Here is a 20,002-nt window from a genome sequence, read left to right on the forward strand (position 1 = left end):
AGCCATGGCTATACCTAAAGCCTGGAGCATTGGGGAGCATTGAGAACCGCATTTGAGAACCTCTGATCTAAACTCTGAAACAGCATGGGGGCGGGCCGCAGCAGCTGCGTGACGTCACACACAGCTGCTGTAACCAGGGGCAGCGACGAGCAACTGCTGGCCAGCCGCAGGAGCTGCGCTGGTCGGGAGTTACTCAGCAATTCCAAAATAGTTGCCGCTGTGCAATGCTTTTGTACTTGACCGGGGGGGGGGGGCAGACAGACATGCAGTGCGGACTAGCCCTGTGCTGGACATCCCCCTGTATGTCTGGGAACATGATCGTAGCTGTGTTAAATTTAGCACAGCTTCGATCAACTCGGAATGACCCCCATAGTACAGATGCACAAAATGCAACATCTTTGTAGGCAGGAATGTAATCCATCTGTTTTTCATTACCAAATTCCAGATCATATTTTATCACATATGCCTATCAGTTAGTAGGCTAGCATCTCATAATTAGGCAAAAAACAAGAAATACTATTAATATAATTAATGATAGAATGCTATGTAGGGAGCAGAAAAAGTATGATTACTAGAGAAGTGCTCTGACCCTCGTCTTTTAGTTTTGGATCTTTATCTCTTTTGTGTTTTTAATCTACATTTGGTTTTGTCAAAACCACCATTGTGTGTTATGGTTATGGTTTTGTATCTGTGGTTTTCTAAAATCATAAAAACAGCTAAAATCACAGAATGTGAGCCTGTTTTTGTTCCTACAGTATTATTAACATAAATAACATTAATTTACAGTCAGTTCTGACCACTTCACACCTAACAATATTGTTTTAATCTGCTTTAGGCCAAAGGCTATAGTGAGCTAGACAGTGGAACAAACAAACAAACAAACAAACAAACAAACAAACGGCAGTTTATAGCACATCTATGAAACATTGCTACACAGCAGTGGCAGAAAAGAAAAGTGGTTCAAAGTGGATTTGTTCTTGTGACCCCCGCTATGATGGATATTAAAAAGGGCATGCACAGTTTAACAAGCAAAGCAATAAACAATAGTTTAAAAGCGCTGCCCAATATTGAAGAGTGTTTTATTTTAAAACATTAAGATCTTCAGAATCACATAAAATTCACGTTTAATATAAATTCCTACAAATTTCTATATAAGAGATCTATCTTTGGCAAGTGGACATCATATTATTTCCAAAACTAAATCTGTTTTGGTGATACCTAGTTGTAACACAGCTGTGCACAGTGGATACAATTTCAATCAGATAGACACACTCTATTCCAAATGTAACAGATGTATCAATATTAATATATGTACCTCCACAATAAGCATTAATAAGGCACTTTCTCCCCCTCACTTTTCTAGAACAGCCTCCTATAGAATAATTAAATCACATTCACTTGTAGTTCACAATCCCAAGCATATCAAGAGGAAATTGGAACACCACTTTCTTTGTTATTTTTCCGGGAATTACTCAAATCCTCCTGCTGGGACAATGATGTCATTTTATATTACAAACCCAAGCACTTTAATGACTGTCTCTGACACTTTCGTGGTTAAAGTGCTTGCTTTGTTTGGGCCCCCAAAAAACTATTTTTTTGGAAGGACTACCTCTGGTAACTAATGAGGTTGATAAAGATGGTGTTAATTACACTATAATCTTGTAAAATAAATTTCATGAACTATCCGCAAATGATGTAACAGGGAGGAGGTGCCTAGATGCCTAACATCCCTACTTCTACTAACTTTGGCCTCACAAATGGAGCAGGTGCCTTCACAAACATTGTCAGGATTTGGGTAAAAATAATCACACACCCAAAAGGTGGCTTTTTTGGTCCTATGCCCAGGCATTACAATGGCTTTCTTTTTATCATGGGTAGGAACTACAGATACTAGTGGCTGACTTACACAAACAACAGCATCAACATCCTCATCTTCACAGTCAGATAGTAGTAGTACACACATATCTCCCTCATCCTTTTCCATTTTCACACAAGCATCCTCAAATTCTATTATGTCCTCATCACCATCTATACTGCTCCCCACATTTGCACATGGTGCAGAACTGGTGGAAGGAGGCAAAAGAGGCTTCTCTATGAGGACAGTATGAGAAATGTCAGACTCACATATAGCTAAAGTGGACACCCCTAAATGTTCATAAGGGATGTGTGACAGTTCTGAATGCACAGTTTGTTCTACTGCCTTAGTGGTTTTCATTTTTTGACACCTGTTCTAGACTCTGAGTGGAAAGTTCTTGCATTGTCATGAAATGCAGAAGAAGATGCCTCAGTGACAGTTGCAGAACCACCACTAAGAAATAAAGGCCAAGACCTGGGCCTTTCCTTGTCAAAGAGTGTTGTGAATTGCTTGTTGGCAATTTTATGTCACAGGTCAAAAGTCTGTCATGAATGAAAGTATTAAGTCGGTGAAAGGTAATGAGCTGTCACAGTTCAGTAGATTTGGCCTTGGTCTCAATAAATAACTTAATTTGAAGGTAAAAAAAAACATTTTAGCTGTATGGATTAAGGGCATGTATATTTACTGAACCCAGTATAGAAAAGTGAGAATTGATTTTGCTTCCATATGCAGATAAAGTTACTCTTATCATTGCAGTGATGCATATACACATGCATTGCAGATGTAACCCTGATTAAGGGTTTAAACAACACTTATACTGAGGTAGTTAAAATATGGTGATAAAAAAGGAGTATAAGCATATATATTATTCATATTAAAGTTAATGGATGTTGTTATATACATGTTTTGAGGTCAATGATATAGTTCACATATATGTAATTGTATTCACATTGATGTAAATGTAGTGGTAAATACAATTAAGGCTTATTTTATGGTTTCACAGTGTATCTAAAGGGTTAATGTCCTTGTGCTCCTAACTGTCAATCACCTAGTGGGGTGATTGCCAGTTGGCGGGGCATCACCTCAGAGTGGGTCATGTGACTACTAGAGAGGGGTTGATAGGTGCTGTCAGTATAGCTGAGGGAGAGATTGCTGATCCCCTGTGAGTTTGCAGACTGGGATCTCCAGTGCCGCTGTGGAAAGAGCTGTGCTGTAGACATTGCTGCAGTGGCAGGAAGCCCTAAGTAGCGGTGAGGTGGGTGTCTTCACTGATACTCACCAATGCTATCAGCAGCGCCAGTGAGACCCATGAGGCAACATGTGCAGAGGTTCCTGAAGCTAACAGGGGCAGAGAAGGTCCGGCGCCGGTGGAAGAGACATCTCCTTAGCAACCAGAGAAGCTGAGCTGGTTGGAGGGGGCAGAGCAGTGTCAGGGCAGTGTAAGCGCCACCATTGAGCAGAGAGGAGACCTAAGCCCTGCTAATCATCCTGTCAGGGGCCAGAGGAGGAGTCAGGGGATCATCTTGCAGCAGCACCACTAGATCGTAGACGTGTGAGTGTATAATTCAGTCATTTATATTACACCTACACTAAGCACAGCAAGCCATAGGTGACTATTGTACATAGTCAATTTCATATTGGGACTAATGACTACAGGGCTAGGCTGCAATAAAAGCTATTAAGCAGGAGGATAGTAATGGGTCACAGTAGTCAGAGTGACCTATACTGACAGTTCCATGTATGGCTTATTCATAGTGCTAAGGAGAAGGTAGAAAGCACTAGGTATATATATGTAACAGGAGGAGTGGAAAGAAACTAGAACTGTTTAATGCTTCATAAATACAGTTTTAAAGCTTCCCATATATATACCAGCATCACATTAGTTAAAGGAGAACCAGATACATTCTTCTGCAGCGCTAAATAGAAAGTAATACCCTAAAGCTGCAACCTAATGTTTGTATTTATGCTCCTAAATTAGCAGAATAAGAGTCAAGGACATGAAATGTAGCCATACCACAGTGACATTGGATGAATGTTAAAGCCTCTTAGCCACAAACGATTAGACTATTATCCGGATTCACGGACTAGCTTGTGGCTCTTTAATACAACTGTTTTATATGTATATTACTGAACCCGTAAGAAGGAATGGACACATAGAAGGCTATTAGTTATAAAGTTAAAGGATTTGAGCTCGCTGTGACTATGATAAGATAAACCCCCTCTTGCAGATATATTTAATATAGACTCATCTTAAGAGACAACATTAATTTGAGCCATACAGGAATCGAAAGGCTATATATGCTCTGAAATATAGAAAGCATCAGCTACTTCAACGATACACAAGGATGAAGCATACCAATGGTTTATCATAGCAGTTTCATAGGAGTTTAGTTGAGTACTGGACAACTACTGTTACATTTTCACTGAGAAAAGTATACAAATCCCTTGGTACCCAACTGTTGATGTTGTTATCTATGTTCTACAGTAGATTATTAATGTTATCTGCCAATGAGGAACTATAAGTAACCTTATAGGAGAAAGTAATCGCTACTATAAGTAGACTTACCGAAACATCTTTCTCTTTAACTAAAGGGTGAACTGATAGTTGATACTAAAACATAGTGTCAGACATTCTGTATTAACTGCTGGTATTTTTAGGAAGTTCATGGGCCCTTATAGTGCACTATCATATTAAGAGTACCCGGGTCACTATAACACCTAAGAGAGTCTTGAAAAGAAAACTGATTTTTTATAATGCATGCAGGTTCTGTGTATAGGCCTAATTAAAGGGGGGTTAGCAGGGATTAATTATTTAAAAGTGAATGTGTAATTGATGAAATGCTCATGTAAACTTAATCCATTTGGTACTAATCATTAAGGTGTTATACTTACCAAATGTGTCTGGTCCATCTGGACGTTGATCTGAAGCTCCAGGAAGAAAGAGACAGGTATATTAGATAATATATCTATGATATAATGAAATCATACCCTAAGGATAGAGCTCAGGCTTACTCAAGCAAGCCTTAACTGTAGTTAAATACTACACATAGCTTGAGTGGAGGCACAACTATTAGGTAACCATCCCTTAATAGAATACATAGACAGCTCATGTTCAAGGTATTGAGGGTAAAGTTACACAGAAATGACTGCCCAATCTCTGGATGTGACTATTTGCATGTACCTGCTGGTGGGCACACTAGTTATAGCAATGTAGTAGCCTCTGTGAATAGTCACAGGTACAATTAAAATTATTATATCAGTAGGAGGAAATGCAGTAGGGTACATTGAGAGAATGGGCTGTTTATTTATCTTAACCCAGACCTTCAGGATAAATAATCAAGGAAACCAGGGCAGAAAACCCTCCCCAGACTAGTCACTAAAATAAATTCAATGGAAAACAATTTGTCCTTACCCCCACACCAAAGCCAGGAGAGGATGTGGTTAAGTTTCACAGTTTGGTTATACATCTCAGTCATGGGTAAGCAAAGTCATCCAGTGGTCAATGTTTTGGCAACATGAGATCTGTTTGAAATCATTCCATATAAACACCCCACAAATTAACTGTACACTCCTGAGAAAAAAAGCAGGCATCTGGACAGGGTGTGCTTGGGACATGTACATTAGCTTGGGCTAAATATTCATTTTAAATCCAAGAAATTAGGTCATATTTAATGCAATTAGACAAAACAGTCATAAAAATTAAGCCATCTGTACGCCTATTGAATACTTCTATTAAATGTTTACTAGTCTCAATTCAAAATCAAAACGAAACTAAAGTAACTAAACACAAGTTGTGTTTTATCAACTGCATGCATACATTTAATCTGCAATTATTTGTAGCAGTTGTATAAATTGTGAATCATTTAGAACACATACAAACCTCCAATGTCTCCACTTATCTAATCAACCATCTATTTCTAATCAGGATTGTGCTTTTATTGTTTCACATGACTTTGTTCAGGTTAACCTAAAGTCTGCACTATAACAGGTTAATCAGAATGTGGGATTACCAACACATGGTGGTAACACCCAAGACCATGTATACAATAATATAAGGAACACATATAAGGCCATTTAATGTCCACATATTGGACAATCAGATCATTCATCTCTGATTCTAGGTCAGAAATACAGTATTGTCCGTTAATTTAATGGTTAGGCCTGTTACTAGGAATGTTACTCTTTGGTCTGAGGGGACTTAATTAAAACTTCACGGCTATTTAGAAGGTAGACGGGTAAGATCTATCTGTAGACGAGGCCATGGTGGATTCAAGTACTAATGTGGACTAATTGGTCTCAATGGTTTTAATGTATTTTAACTGCTGTATTGAAAGTGTTACTTGTAAAAAGTTAATTTGGATATTTCCCAATGAAAAACTTTGGATGAACAATGAGATTCACTCCCTGCTAAGTTGTAAGGATATATATTACCTAAGGATAATTCATATAGCTCAATGTTTAATGTGGCACATAAAATTCTGAATTCAAATTTGAGGAAAGGTATCTGATATGGCTAAGGAGGTTTATTCTAAGAAAATGTAGAGCCAGTTTGGGGATTCTGGTGACTCAAGCTCAATTTGGCAGGGAATTAGGCTTATAACTAACAATAAGGTTATTCATTTTTTTTTTAGTTATAAATTTGGTGGCCTTTCTGCAGATAAATTGAATAAATTATATGCATGGTTTGACAAGACTTATTTGATCCTATTAGTTAAAATATGTGTATCCACATCAGAAAGATTTTTCACTTTACATTATTCCGATGATAGGCTCTGTTTATGTAACATGAATGCTAGGAAGTCCTGGGGTCCAGATAGTATTCAGGGTGGGGTTTTGCATGAGTGTGCTGACCAGTAAGCAGGTATTTTAACTGGGGTTTTAATTTTTTCGTTAATCAGTGTATTATTCCAAGATGTTTTAAAACTACTGTGATTGTCCCTAAATCCTCATCAGTACCTGGTTTAAAATACTCCCACTTTGTTAGGTATGAAGTGTTTTAAAAGTGTGATTTTGGGACAAATTAAGAATTGTATCCTTTGGAATTTGACTGCCATCATTTTGCTTAAAGGGGGTCATTCCGACGGATCACTCACTGCAGATTCTAGCATCGTTGCCTAGCGATTGCCTCTGAGGCAGAGGCAGTCACTGGGTAGGAGGGGGCTGGACGGCTGCATTAAGCAGCCGTTTAGGGGGCATGGCTTGCCAATGCAGGCGTGGACGGTTCGTTGGGGAGGCGGGCCGCGGCAGCTGCATGACATCACACGAAGCCGCTGCGGGCCAGGGAGTGACCAGTAGCTCCTGACCAGCACGCAAAAGCTGCATTAGTCGGGAGCTACTCTTGAAGTGCAAAGGCATCGCTGCTGTGTGATGCCTTTGCACTTCTGCACGGGGGAGGACGTCACTGACATGCGGGGCGGACTAGCCCCATGCTGGCCGTCCCCCAGCATGTCAGTGTGAATGATCGTAGCTGTGCTAAATTTAGCACAGCTATGATCAAATCGGAATGACCCTCATAGATCTGCAACCAGATCCACCTAGGATGCTGATTTACAGTTCTACACAAATTTCTCTGTATTCTAGAGAACAGGTTCTCAAACTCGGTCCTCAGGACGCCACACAGTTCATATTTTGCAGGTCACCTGTAGATGTTTTAAATGTGACAGTTGGTGATACACAGTGCAGCTGCTGTGTGACATGGAAAACGTGAACCGTGTGAGGTCCTGAGGATCGAGTTTGAGAACCAGTGTTCTAGAGAATTGGGGCTCACATGCAATGATATTGTTTGTGGAGTATACTACTGCTTTCTGTAATGTTGTACCTCCTGTTTTAATTGGCAATCTTTGCCAATTAAACAGAGTGCCCATGTGTAATTGGAATTAATCTTACTAATGATTTATTGAGGTCTTCTCACATTTCAGTTGAAATTGAGATGAATCAGCCATTTTCTTCTTATAAAGACTGTGAGCAGAAGTTTGACTAAGACAATTTTTTTACATATTTATATAGCTGTGTAATTGAGAGCCTACTAACTCCTAACCTCCCAATGCTATCACGGCATGGTATGGAAACATTAGTAAAGTAAATTAAGATCACTGCAGATTTTAGTCACCTACATACTTTTTTCCCTTATTGCCCTTAAATAATAGTTATTCTGTAGGTGTCTTAGAAGCCGTACCAGCAGGCTGTGAAATATTCTCTATCTGTAATTTTTAGGCTAAATTTGTAATATTTGTTCAATTTTAAATATAGTATTTATATTAGAGGCATGAGATCACATTGCAATTTCATTAATGTATTTAATGTTGTAGTGACAATCTTCTTAATGTTTGGCCCCAGCACATTAAGACTATTTTTGCCTTTCATCAGCCCTCACCTTTTTTCATTTATTCTTGTCTACTACCCATATTGATGTCAGCCTGTTTACATTACCCCCACCCTGGTTACAGTTATGACCCCTATGATTGTGTTATGGTTTTGCATTGAATCTAGACTGTATTTATGGATCGCTACTTGTTGCTCTTTTAGAAAAAATACAGAAAGCTACACAAACTGTGTAATTAGTTCAATTAAAAAGTACAATAATAAACTAAACAGGATTCTTAAGGAAACACACCCTCACCCATGAGATGGTGTTTACATGTTAAATATTTGAACCCATGCATAAGAGGCTTATTCCACACATAGAGACCAGGGATCATCTTTTTTCTTTGAAATGACATGTATCTAGACTATGTATTCAATTGTTTATGTTTTATAAAAAATGTTTTTCACATTTTCCCAAGTTTGTCCTTTCTTTACCTTTTGACTCATTAAAAATCTCCAACTGTAGCTTGTAATATTTTTAACAGATAATCATTTCTGACCTCTTATATTCTTTATCAAAATGTAACATATGCCTTCAAATAGAGATTTTTCCAAATGTAAATGTTTAATGCATAAGCCATAATAACACTGGAAAATAAGTCACAAATATTGTACACTTTTTTTCTGAAAAAATGGCTGTTATCTTCACACAGGAGACTCATTTTAAACATCACTCCTATAGTGACTAGCATCAGTGTACAGTAACAATAACCCAGGTGGGAAAGCAAAAAAGTACAGCAATCTTTTTCTCTAGAAGATTCTCCCAAACAGATACAGTACAGATGGGTCCTACATTAACGTGACTGTTTCTTCGCCTAGATGGAGGTTTAGTCACACCTGTGCGATAGCTTAGGTTGCTGAGTTTAATCACAGACAGGCACTTTGAGGCACGAGCATGCAATACACATCTCCACCACTGGGTGGCTATTGCTCCACTTATCCAGTACTTTAATTTGAACATTTGCAGATATATCTACAGTACAAGTTCTGGCATATGGTCAGTGACAACTGTAATATTAATATACAGTCCTGTACTGCATAGTGTACACACAGATGGTGAGCAATGGTCAGACGGAGAAAGTAAAAAAAAAAAATAGTTTATTTAGATGCAAACAAACATGTTAAAACACTTGAGTATGCATACGCAACTAATGTGTGAACACTTGTGTATGTAGATGCAACTAATGTGTGAAAGGAAAAATGTAGCTCATTGACTTTACAGTATGTACAGTGCACTAAATGAGCGTCCAAGTTCCGTAACGGCATAAACAAACACCAATGGGAAGTAATCGCTTCTTGCATTACTTTTACACATGAACTTGTGCATATTCCATGCAGCGACGTGGGCTAACGGTGAAGGATCCCACCTCCCACGCTGCGGGTCCCAGGTTCAATTCCCAAAGTGCCAATCTGTATATTTTTTCCCCCCTGACATTCACTTTATTCATTTTTTTTCTGTTTAATCCATTGTAAAACATTCAATGGAAATGTGCACACAGGTTTCACATAAATCAGGGTAAATCTGCAGAAGCGACTCATTCCACTATCTAAAATACACAGCGGTAATGTTAGGGTCTCCTGCCCTGTGCTGCCACGTCGTCATGGCAACCGGGAGACAAGTGCTAGCGGAGTAACCTGAGCGCAGCTGATACTCCGGTTCGGGTCTTTTGCTGTGCAGTGGTTACAGGCTCTGTGCACTGCAGGGGATCCGGTGCTGGTTTTTGTGCTCACAGTCTGTGAGGTCTGAGCTATATAAGGCCTTTTCTCAGGTTAAGCAGATGCTGCTGAATCTTTGTTGGTTAGTCAGTTCCTGAAAGTTAGCCAGTACTGTGTAGCTTTGTATTTGTTGTTGCTTACTGCAAATAGGCCTGGGGATTTGGTACTACACTCTGCCAATCCAGACCTAGCAGTAAGACTGGAGTCAGTCGTTTAACTTGCTGGGGTTCTTTTGCTACTCTGTGAACTTAGCAAGTTTGCGGCTGTATTCTCAGACTTGCCTGCCTAAATCCTGTCTCACTGTGCAAAGTGTTCAGGTGTCAGTTTAGTGGCAGATAGCTGAACCTGTGCACTGCAAGTGAGGATTAGGATTGTGGAGACTCCTCGTGTCTATCTCTGACCAAGGAGTTTACTGCCACATCCGTTGGTAACCCTTTAGGGTTTTGCTGTTGCCCTAAGCAACAGCATTTCGGGTTCTCTACGTATTAAAACACAACATCTTGCACTGGTGTGCATAACAGTTCAGACACCAGTACATTCCTGCAGGCAATGGTGTGCATAACAGGTAATGAGCACCTTTAGACATATCAGTAAATATAAATTAATGTTTTCTGACGCAACTAACTGTTCGTACATATTACTGTAGATTGTCTGCGTTAGAGATTATACAACTCTGTAATTTACTAAGAATTTGTATCTCAATCACTGCCGACAAAAGCCACACACTGCCGGGAAAGCATATAATTCATAAAAAAAGGGGCTTTCAAATAGACCTGCTTTTTGCTGGTGTGTTCAGATAGTCATGCACGGATCAGGGAGATCTGTGCATACTTCTCTGTGGAAAAGGGTCAGAAATAGTAAAAAAATTTAAAAATATTTGCATGGGGTCCCCCCTCCTAAGCATAACCAGCCTCGGGCTCCTTGACCCAGTCCTGGTAGTTTAAATACTGGGGAAAAGTTGACTGGGGTCCCCCTGTATTTAGACAACCAGCACTGGGCTCTTGGGCCGGTCCTGCTTCCAAAGATTTGGGGGACAAAAGACGTATGGCTCACACGTATTTTTAAAACCAGCACCGGGCTCCACTAGCCGAGAAGATAATGCCACAGCCGGAGGATACATTTATGTTGGTCCCTGCGGCCGTGGCATTACCCCCCCTTCTAATCACCCCTGGATGGGGTAACACTGGGGGAGTGGGGGCCTCTTAAATCAAGGGGTCCCCCCTACAGGCACCCAAGGGCCAGGGTTGAAGCCCGAGGCTGTCCTACCCATCCCTGGGTGGTGGATGGGGGGCTGCTAGCCTTTGTTTGTGTAAAATAAAGAATATTGTTTTTTGTCATGGAACTACAAGTTCCAGCAAGCCTCCCCCACAAGCTGGTACTTGGAGAACCACAAGTACAGCATGTGGGGAATTAACAAGACCACTAGTACAAGTACAGGATCCGGGATACTTAGTGCTAACCAATGCGTTTCGGGCTATTGAGCCCTTTGTCAGGTTTTTCTTTCTGTCAAAACCACTGCATACCCCTTTCAATGCGGTACTGACCGCCGGCAATTACAGGGATTTCGGGGAGAAGAAGATCAGATACGGACTCTAAACACCTGTACCAAAAGGTCCGTAAAACACTGATTTTTTTTAACCTATCATTATTTTTTCCACAGGCATTAATGCTTTCTTATACATTTCAGCACTCCTTTTTTACACTTTACTATTGCAATTATTTATAGGAGCTGCTTACATATTTACAAGCGCGGGCATCACCCATTTAAAGACTGCAATTCTAACTGGATCTCACAATGATTGAGGAATCCTTGACATTACTTCAGCAATTGATATCGAGGAACTAGACCTGACACAGGAGGATTTGGTGCTGGAGGAGTTGCGACAGGAGCTAACACTTGAGGTGAGTATAGAGCTACACGAAGAGAGTCGATACGAGTGGACATACTCTGCATGAATTGCACAATTTGTGATTGCGTAGCCTCCTGCTTGCTCAAACGTGACAAGATATCCATAGTAGCATCGCCCCCGGAAGCATGTTTAGTCATCATATCCATTGGTCCAGTGCTTACTGTCATGCTTGGCTTGAGTTGAGGTTCCGGCAACTGAGGTCTGATTGAGGAGACAGATGCCTGCGAAGGAAGAAGGCAAGGAGGCTGAATGTAGTTCCTTCTCATGGGATGAAGGGCTTGGAATGTACCCTAAAGGAGCTGGCAATGGGCATTGAAGAAGAAGAAAACCACAGTGGAAAAGAATACTGATGATAAATAAGTTGAGAACTGTGTACTGTGACTTGAAAGATGAGGTTTAAAAACACTGAAGCTGAAGAACTGTGGACTGTGATTTGTGACTTTAAAAGATGAGGCTGAAGAACACTGAATTTGAATTACTGCAGACTGTGATTTGTTACTTGAAAGACTAGGCTGAAGAACACTGAAGTTGAAGAACTGCAGATTGTGATTTGTGACTTGAAAGTCAAAGCTGAAGAATGCTGAAGTTGAAGATCAGTCATCTGCGAGGACCACTGTTTTGCACCAGGAGACCCTAGATGACCTGGGACCCCCATGGGAGCTCCAAAAATGGAGGCAGACTATAGACAATGGGACTGCTGCAGCTGTAAGTGACCACAAAATGACAGCTAACAAGGAACCAAGGCACCTGGAGTATCCTGGGAGCACAGAACTAGAGCACCTTACACAAGGTAGTAACCTGAAGCACTGGCACCCTCACTCTGAAAAAGCCCCTTTTTGTTAAGGAAGGCTGTCCTGGATTGGCTGGACACAGAGTGGAGGCTTACCATTGGCTTAGCATTGGTCTTCAACATGGTGGCTCCCAGCACAGGGGACATGCCCGGCAGCGGCACACAGCTCACCCAGACTCATGCTTCTGATCTCCAGAAGCCGCACAAACAGCAGAGGACCCCACTGCAGCAGCTCTCCATTTCCGCAGCAACGTCAGTCATCGGAACCGTAAACCCCACAGCCCCACGCCGGAGGTAAGACTCTGAATGCTGATACATTTTTGTATATAGATTTTGTATTCTTTTTATTAACATGTACTATCACTTTATCTTCTCGCATTGTGATGCCCTGGGGTAGCTGGCCTTTGATGGTTTGTGGGGTTCAGCACCCCAGGCCCAGACCAAGACTTAGGGACCACCAGTATCATTGAAGTCGTGTCAGGGCCTGGTTGCTTATTGTATATTTACAAATGTATGTAAGTAATACCTCTGGATTTCCATTATATACATATATAGCATTTCAAGTCTTGGTACAGGTACAGCTTGGTATGCTAATAAATAAGTAAATCAATAAGTACAGAAAAGCTTTTAATAAAATACAGAGAGCGGGGAGATACTTAAGGAACTGCTTGAGTTAACAGGAAAGTATTGAGTTTGTTTTTGAAGGATTCTAGAGTTGCGACTTCTTGAACTGCAGGGGGAAGTGAGTTCCAAAAAGAGTCACGTGGCTAAAATTTAGACTCCTCTATGAATTCCATGAGATTCTAGGTACTGCTAAAAGTGCTTCACCTACAGATCACAGTAATTGAGCAGGTCAGTGTGAAATCAGAAGCTGCTTCACGTACCTTGGGCCCTGTTCATGTAGGGCTTTGAAAATCAGTAAGCCAATCTTGAAATAGATTTGCCATCTTACAGTTAGCCATTGCAGGAAGGAGAGAATGGTTGTTATGTGGCTGGAATAGGGCGTGTTGGTTCACAGCCTGGCATCTACGTTTTTTACTAGCTGTAATTGGTACAATTGTTTTGCTGGGAGACCAAGGTACTGTAGGGTGCATTATAGTAGTCTAATTGAGATGATACAAATGCATACTGTATATGACTTTTAGCAGATCTTCGGAGGGAATTAAGTGCTTGATTGTGGTTATGTTCTTTAGATGAAAGAATGAGGATTTGATTGGGCTAATACCTGATATTTAAGTGTCAAGTCACCATACAGAACACTGCCAAAATTCCACACATGATCAGTTTTTTTTTTATTATGTACCAACAAGTATAAGTCCAGTTGGTTGGCTGTGCTTCAGACTTGTCCTTTGATGTTGAAGTCCTATCATAAGGATCTTTGTTTTATCATAATTCAGTCACAGCCAACTGGCGCTCATCCACTCCTAGAGCTCAGCTAGATAGCCTATTAGGGTAATTATGAGATTCTCCGTACCCAGAGCAAAGAATAGGTACAGTGGTGTTGGTGTATCATCTGCATAGCAGTGGTAGACCAGGCTATAATGTCTGATTTTTTCACCCAGTGGTAGCATGTAAACTGCAAAAAACATGGGGGATAGTATAGAACCTTTTGGAACACCACATAGCAGTGGCACTGGTCATGATGAGTTTTCTACAGATGTAACTCTCTGTGACCTGCTGGGCTATGGTCATTAGGTCGACAACACTTAGGTCAACAGTCATTAGGTCGACAACTATTGGTTGACATGCATTAGATCATTAGGGCGACTAGGTCGACATGGTCATTAGCTCAATGTGTACTAGTTCGACAGGTCAAAAGGTCGAGTTTTTCAATTTTTTTTTTGCTTTTTCATACATTACAATCCACGTGGACTACGGTTGGGAATAGTAACCTGTGCCAAGCGCAGCGAGGCACCTTGCCTGAAGCATGGTGAGTGAAGTGAGACACGCAAGGGGACATGGATCACTAATTGGGGTTCCCCGTCACTTTACGAAGAAAACAACACTAAAAAAAGTGAAAAACTCATGTTAACCTTTTTACCTGTCGACCTAGTTCATGTCGACCTAATGGCCATGTTGACCTAGTGACCCTGTTGACCTAATGCATGTCGACCAATAGAGGTCGACCTAATTACTGTTGACCTAAAATTTGACAACCTAATGACCCATAGGCGACCTGCCTGTAAGAAATAATTTGCACCAGCTAAAGATTGTGCCATCCAGTCCACTGACATATTTTATAATGAGATCACAGGGGGAAATTATATGGGTTATGTAAAATAATTATTTTTGTGTGAGTCCCCATAGTATTGGTAGCAGATTCCACATTGTATTGGGAGCCACAATATATAAGTAAGGTTCCTTCCATCCCCTGTGTTCTACAGTATTTTCATTCCACAAATCTGCATTATGTGCTGCACAATGTTTCTGTATCTGATCTGTAACTGTTATTATTTGGCATAATATATCTTTTTTAATTAAAGATCCATAGAACACATTGTCTCCTGTCAGGCTCAGTAGTAGCAATAACTATAAAAGCATATATAAAAGTGTCAGTAGTATAAAAAGGAGGCATTTATAAAATAAGACTGTGATTGCAGGATAAGAACATTATTTTCCTGTGGAGTTTTTTTGAGGAGCACGGTAGGATTTCTGTCTGAGAATCCTGATTACACACAATATGTGTTTACCCTGAGCTGCAGACTGGAGTAAAAATAATTACAATGTGAAATATTTCAATACCGGAAAACGTAAGCATCTGTATAATGTTACAAGACGGCATTTCATGCTGATAAATAAAGGAAAATAAATGTAAATATATGACTTCATAGACGGGAAACACAAACACATGAAGAAACAGAAAGGAGCACACAGCAGGGACAGTGTCAGGTTTATGTGGGCAGGGAGCTGCAGCTACTGTGTCAGATTACCTATCAGATGTATGGTGAGTGCAGAGTGTGTATACAGACTGCACTACAGAGATAATGTGAGATTGTAATGGATCCTTATAAAATGTAATTCCTTCTTTTGCACAATTGTCTCTGGGCCTAATTCAGACCTGGTCGCAAGCTGGCTGCTGCGACCAGGTTGACGCTGTCTACAGGGGGATGGGGTGTTCGCTGTGCAGGGGTGCGATCAGATGTGCAGAGAGCTGCACAAACAAAGGTTTGTGCAGTCTCTGCACAGCCCATGACTTACCCACCCGCTGCGATGATCGGGGCCGGAGTCGACGTCAGAAACCCTCCTATCAAACGGGTGGACACGCCTGCATTTTTCCGGACACTCCCTTGGAAACGGTCAGTTGCCACCCACAAACGGCCTCTTCCTGTCAATCTTCTTGCGATCACTTTTTTCGTTCATCCCATCGTTGTCCGGCAATCCCCATCACAGGAGGAGACGCACCTGCGCATTGTGGTGCATGTGCAGTTCAGCCCCGATCACTGCTGAGCGGAAATGCACAGCAGCGATCGAGTCAGAATGACCCCCTCTTTCTTTACCAGTAAGCTGTAAATCTTTGTAAATGTGATGATGGTACAGTGAGGTGCAGTACATCATAATATGGACAAGTAGACACAACAGCTGAGCAGGTTTCTGGCTGCAGAAAAGAGAACTCCCTATGGAGAGAACTCAATTCTGTGTGAAGTGCTGATGGGCATCACTGTGATGCTAGGCTGTGCATATAATGGGCAGTTATGGTAGTGTCTACAATGCAAGTTTTCACTTGCTCTCCAATGGGCTGTCAGGAGAACTTGCAAAAATGGCAGGAGGTGATGTTCTGTATCACAACGTCACATTGCACCAATGTCTGGAATCGATTTTCCCTCTATATACTGTGGCCATGGACACATTTTTTTAATATAAAGTAAAGAGATTAAATCAGTGGCACACAAATAGTGAGGTAAGTTCTGGATAATGTTTCGTAGGGTGTACTACTGTATGATATCCCGGCGTTATGCTGAGCACTGGGATCCTGACAGCCGGGATATCGAATGCCTCCCTGTTTCATATGCTGGTATGTACTTATCAGGTAAATTGGAAAAAGCCTGTATATAGCTTCAATAAATATTTAAAAATCTGTTTTAAATGGCAGGAAAAATGAAGATAGCTGCTACCGTGTACAGTCACTTTGTATGAGATATACAACTCACCAGTATGTAGTTCAAGCACTAAGCACCCAATGTTTTTGTTCATAAAGTTAAATTAAACTTATTCAATTCCACAAAAAATTGGTGAATTGTTTTTACTTTTGTGCCAATGCAGATAAAAATATTACAAAAAAAAACTACAAAATAATTTAAAAAGTGAAGTTTTGGAAAACATTTTTAAGCATTTCCCATGTACACTTCTGCAGACCTGAATATACATATGACATAGTATCCTGTCAGTGACTGATACAGCACACACATGCACACCTGTGTTACTCGGCGAGAGGTGGTAGCCCACACTGTGCTAGGTCACTATGCATACAATATATATGGTTTTAGCCAGTGACAGCCTAAGCAGAGTCTGGGCAGTATCATTATGTTGCACTTACATGTAATACCCTATTACTAGTAATGGTAACAATAGCAAACGTATGCACCATTTGTATAATACTGATCTGTATAGGCACAGTGTGAGTCTCGAAGACATCAGGCAATAAAGTCTAAGGGGTTCTGGCTCTGATGACCATAATACTTATTGGATGGGAGACACATTGAAGTCAACCTTTAAAATTAACATAGTCGTACTGTATTTATTTTAGGTGCCACAAGAGTTCCTCAGATGGTGATGGAATAGAGGGAGAGAAACCCATGAAAGAAACCTTTATAGGCTGAATACACACTCCTATTGTGTGAGTATGGTACACCACCTTATACTAATCTGTAAATTTGAGGGTCTAAAATCACAGACTCTCACGGACACTGATTCCTGTTAACAACCAAGGGTTTTGTACAAAGCCCCTTCCAGGACATACTACACTATTATTTTTTGTTTTAATGTATCTGGCATATACCACCATGGAGGAAAATAATACAAAAGACTTTATTTGAATCAAGGATTATGAATTGAAAACAAGACGACACCAATATATTGACATATTATTGACTCTATATTATCATTTCTAGTCACCATGGTATAAACCATTTATTGCTTGTAACAGAAGTCTCCTGCTGCATTACCATACAGCACTATCAGTGATGTTTCCAGCGGTGATAGCAACTCCAACCACATCTGAATCAGGCTTTATAGCATTAGCTTTCTTCTCATAATTTAGGAGAAGAGATTAGGGAGTTAATGAAAGGAAACAAGAAGAGGGAAGGGAAGAGAAACCAGACTAGCAGCACAATTAGCATCAGGACAGAACAACTGATGACCTGTCCAAACATATCTGGGCCTAGAGAAAAGAAAACAAACCAAACAGGACAGACATGTACAAGCTCCATTGCTGGTCCTATAGCAAGCTGGAACCAGCATCACCTAGCCTTACACTGGATGAGTCCATATCATTTATACCATAGCCTGGTGAAGGTAAGACACTAAGCTTTCATAGTAAGGGTCCAACAAGTTAATTAATTTAAGATTAGAGGAGTAAGGGAGTTGCCATCACCTGATTACCGATTAACCACATACAGATGGAGCCCTGCTCATCTATCCAATTAATAGGATTAATTGAGCCAGGGCAGAAGGACTTAATCCCCTGCTTAATCCCCTGCTGTAATGACTTAATCCCCTGCTATATTTTTCTCTCTGTATTGTATTGCAGCTGAAAACAATAGATGAAAGGATTATGCTAATAAACCATGGTGCACCTAGGCGCAGCAGAGGAGGCTAGATGAGTGAGGCTCCATTTGTACTTGCAGAACTCTAACCCAACATATGCCCCCATCACAGTAAGCACGAATAATAATTCTTCTTTGCAGAATAACCTGAATATAACATGCAGAACAAGACTTATATTACAGAATTCAACTTGGTGTCATTTTCCTCAAAATCTGGATATTCATCATTAGTTACCAGTGTTTTTTTTTTCCTATATGTGTTTGGAATGATCATAAATTCTAGTATAATAACAGTGATATATATGGATGCTCAATTACACAACCCCATGTATCTATTTCTCTGTAATCTGGCCTTAGTAGATATCTGTTATACAACCACTACTGTCCCTAACCTGCTGTACATGTTACTATCTGGAGATAACACAGTGTCCTTCATACAGTGCTTCACCCAGATGTTCTTTTATACTTTGGCTGCTGGTGTAGAAGATATTCTAATATTCATTATGGCATATGACAGATATGTTGCTATATGTGATCCTTTGCACTATAATAATATATTAAATAGGAGTCACTGTATCTTATTGACTTCTGGCACTTGGATAGCAGGAATCTTAAACTCAATTTTGTTTACAATTGAAGCCTCACACATGTCCTTCTGCCATTCACGTTCCATACACCAGTTTTTGTGTGAGCCTAAAGCAATGATTAACATCGCCTGTGCTGGCAGTGAGGAGTTTTATATTTTTGTCTATGTGGAATTTTTGATATTTGGATTTTTCCCAGCAATGTTCTGTTTCACATCTTATATAAAAATTATCAGGGTCATCTTACAGATAAAATCTAAGGACGGCAGAAAGAAAGCCTTCTCCACCTGCTCATCCCACCTCACCGTTGTCATTATGTACAATATGGCAGGTTTATGCGCATACATGATGCCAACATCAGGATCCTCTAATATCCTGGAACAGGTGTTTACAGCACTGTACTCAGTTGTTACACCCATGATCAATCCTCTCATCTACAGCCTACGGAACAAAGAAGTGAAAAGTGCTCTGCTGAGAAGACTGGTGATAAATGTAAATGTTGTAAAAATATCAAATTAAACTGTATTTAATGCTGAGGGAGATAAATGCACTGTTATAACATTAATGCACTATTATTATTTTAACTTTGTACAACTTTTGCTATTATATGTTTCATAATAAATAATAATTATTTAGATTTTTCAAACTTTTGCTAAGATAAAATGAGAGGTTTTTATATTGAGAAACATAAATAAAGTCCTGTAAGTACTGTATATAAAGTACTGTGCAAAAGTTTTAGGCAGGGGGGAGAAAAAATGCTGCAAAGTAATAATACTTTCAAACATAGTAGTGTTTATAGTTTATTTTTATGAATTACCAAAATGAAAAATGAGAATGAACAGAAGAGAAATCTAAATCAAATCAATATTTAATTTGACCACCCTTTGCCTTCAAAACAGCATTAATTCTTCTAGGTACACTTGCACAGAGTTTTTGAAGGAACGCGGCAGGGAGGTTGTCCAAAACATCTTGGAGAACTAATCACAGATCTTCTATATGGATGTAGGCGTGTTCAAATCCTT

At 40.1% G+C, this 20,002-nt stretch overlaps 1 long non-coding RNA gene across 1 annotated transcript; it reads left to right on the forward strand.

The window, feature by feature from the left end:
- The first annotated feature begins 2,974 nt into the window (after positions 1–2,974).
- Positions 2,975–19,513, forward strand: LOC134943871 (uncharacterized). The gene is made up of 3 exons (XR_010181801.1): positions 2,975–3,407; positions 17,379–17,468; positions 18,381–19,513. It is a non-coding gene; the product is annotated as an uncharacterized LOC134943871 (long non-coding RNA).
- The last annotated feature ends 489 nt before the right edge of the window (positions 19,514–20,002 follow it).

The sequence above is a fragment of the Pseudophryne corroboree genome, chromosome 7 (genome assembly GCF_028390025.1).
Source record: "Pseudophryne corroboree isolate aPseCor3 chromosome 7, aPseCor3.hap2, whole genome shotgun sequence".
Lineage (NCBI taxonomy): Eukaryota > Metazoa > Chordata > Amphibia > Anura > Myobatrachidae > Pseudophryne > Pseudophryne corroboree.